This window comes from Ascaphus truei, chromosome 1 (genome assembly GCF_040206685.1).
Source record: "Ascaphus truei isolate aAscTru1 chromosome 1, aAscTru1.hap1, whole genome shotgun sequence".
In the NCBI taxonomy this organism is placed as follows: Eukaryota; Metazoa; Chordata; class Amphibia; order Anura; family Ascaphidae; genus Ascaphus; species Ascaphus truei.
The window spans coordinates 187,803,056-187,805,896 of record NC_134483.1 but is presented as its reverse complement, the minus strand read 5'-3'; the positions used below and the strand labels follow the sequence as shown (position 1 = coordinate 187,805,896).

Below are 2,841 nucleotides of genomic sequence, written 5' to 3'. Positions count from 1 at the left end.
TAAAGCTGCAATCCATTGTGGAGTCTGTCTGTGATTCAAATGATCAGCCCTGCGCATGCAAGGGCCCCTCCTACTGGCCTTGACAAAGTGCTCTCCTCGTGAAATGCACGCGTCAGCACTTCTGATCACGCGCACGCGCAGGGCTGATCATTTGAATTGCAGACATATACTCCACACTTCCCTGCTCTTGCACACTATATGCTGGTTACGATCCGACGGTCCTACGGAGCACCCATCCAAAGGGGGGAGAGATATTTAATGCACTTGCCGTCTCTGTACCTTGTAACTGGGTAAACATATACCCAGTCTACTTGCATACCCCTTGTTCACTGCATCCCTTCCAGCCTTCAGTATTATAATCTGGCATCCATTTATTATTATCCTATCTGTCAATTGTCTTTACATCTAATATACCAGCCTATTTGGGGGCATTATCCTTTTTGCGGGTTACGCTGTCTTGTTTTATTCAGGGAGTTGACTATTCTACATTTATTAACCCCCGAGGTGCTTATTCCGGACCATGATTATAGTCACTTTATACTACTAAGCTGCAGGCTTCTTTATTAGAGAAATCTGCTACTACTGCCCTAATACCGTGTATCGTTTAGTTGCGATCTCCTTTGTTTTTACTTAGGAGTCCCAGCAGTGCAACAACTGTCAACACAGCTGTTTATTATTAGGAGCACCAGTGTCTGCACAGATCTACCAATTAGAGATCCTTGCTCACACAATTGTATACAGTATTCATACAAGTGTACTTATCTAACCGTATATGGTTACCAACAACATACTAACTCCATGTGTAGGCAATTATCTATATTATAGATCTTTGCTCACACGCTCGTTATCATTGGTTCACCTTTATCCCGCAGTGTCTGAAGCCATCCGACACTTCAAATTATTACTGACACATCATGGATGCAGCGCATCTACTGTGCACTGCATACACTTGCCTACCTACCAACTAGTTTCCTTCAGTGTGCACCAATCATCTACTCCTGCTGCTGCTGCTGCTGGCATTTTATTCATGGTATTTTAGTAATTATTTCCCTCCAACCCCCTTCCCTGGTGGATTTCTTTCATAATAGATCACAAATGCAAGTGTATATCATTATATACAGAACCAAGCATTGTCTGTAATCCGGGGTTTACTTACTCCTACTGGATTCACAGTGCGCTATTTAATTGTTTTTTAAAGCCCAACATTTTATTGTTTGTTCCAGTTAAATGTAATTTTAACCTAACACATTAATCCTCCACTTGGGTAAGAGAGTGCTACAAATTGGGTTTCTTTTTCTCTTTAGTTGCAGAGTTTCAAAGCTCCCACGCCCTGCGGGCCAATAGGAAGCGCCATCAGGTGCGGCTTCCTATTTGTCTGCGGGACATGGGAGCTTTAAACTATAAACCCCCAACCAGAGCTGCTACCGGCTATACAGAGGTCTGTATTTCTGGAAGCAGGAGGTCCCCGGAGCTGAAATGAATGGTGTTCAGCTCCAGAGATCCCCTGCTTCAATCCTATGTAAATACAAAACATATTGCCCCCTTTGATTGCTCCTTTAACACTGCATGATTCTGCATCAATAGATCAAGGTGCTTTGCCTGTACCTTACTCATTTTAACAGTTTTCCTCTCTGTTTATGTCAAATATATCTGCAAGTTTTAGTTGGCCTTAACTCCGGCTCTAAAGAGATCTGCGCCAACTCTAAGCCGCAATATTAGCACAATACATTTAAAAGTTGCTGCTTACAAATGAACACAGATAACACAGAATCAGTGTTAAAATAAGTCATTTATTCCATTGCCATCTTTCACGTCGCCTAATATAAATAGGTACACTATGTACCATTATCATGCCTATTACCTTTGAATTTTGAATTCTCTTTGCCCTTCTTAATGCAATTATTTGTTTTTTTTCCCAGTTCTTTAACTATAACTTCTAATTATTAAGTAACTTTTTATTGAAAAGTTTAAAGATAGATAGTACAGGAGATTATAAGACAGCATATCAATATAGTCTTAAAAGATATAGCAGTAAAAAGACGGTATCTTACAATGTGAGAAAGGGATACAAATACAGTATATCGAACTACCTTGTATAAAGTGGCCAGCATAGAAATATAAAATACACAAACTATAAGCATAACAGTATAAAAACATAACCTAACTGCATAGCATTGCCAGGAGTGAGTACACTAACGTCAAGGCCAACCATTGCTAAGTTGGGCTAAAAGATAGGGTGTTGTAAGGGCAGTATAGGGCTTGAGCATCTGGCTGAACGTGACTTGGCAGATACCTTGATCTAGGGGCTTCATTTGCCAACAAATGTTGTTTTTTTGTCTACATCTGTGAAGGAATTATGTCTCACATTGGCTAATAAAGTGAAAAGTATTTGTATCACTTATTATTTTAATTACTGTCGTTCATTTATTAAGGACAACACACATTCTGCATCGCAGCACAAGGAGAATGTGAAAGACATTGACAATAAAATTACAACACTAACACATACTGGTGCAGTTAGGGTTGCCAGATGGCTTCTACAAAAATACAGGAATACAATGGCGAAAGGTGCGATGCGCTAGAGAAAAGTCGGTGGGGAGGTATGTATAACGCTTGCGCTGCCCACGAGCAAGACAGTACCCCGGTACTGAGCTGGGGAAGTATAGAACCATAGCAGCAGAAGCGTGTCTGGCAGGCGGATTGTCAACGTAGCTGGGTCTGGGTTGGAGAGAGTGGGTTAGTCCTGATACTTGCCAAGGTCTTGGGATGGAGAGGCCAGAATTGTCAAAGTCTGCATAGCCGTGGTCTAGGTTGGAGAGGTACGCAGAGTCTAGGGTAAGC

General features: G+C 41.4%; 1 protein-coding gene across 3 annotated transcripts in view; it reads left to right on the top strand.

Annotated features, from left to right (window-relative positions):
- Positions 1–2,375, top strand: part of HSD17B3 (hydroxysteroid 17-beta dehydrogenase 3) — a 119,740-nt gene extending 117,365 nt beyond the window's left edge. For all 3 annotated transcript variants that reach the window (XM_075599165.1, XM_075599168.1, XM_075599160.1), the window contains one exon: positions 1–2,375. This exon is cut by the window's left edge and continues 1,232 nt beyond it. The gene's annotated coding sequence lies outside the window, so the exon portion shown is untranslated.
- The last annotated feature ends 466 nt before the right edge of the window (positions 2,376–2,841 follow it).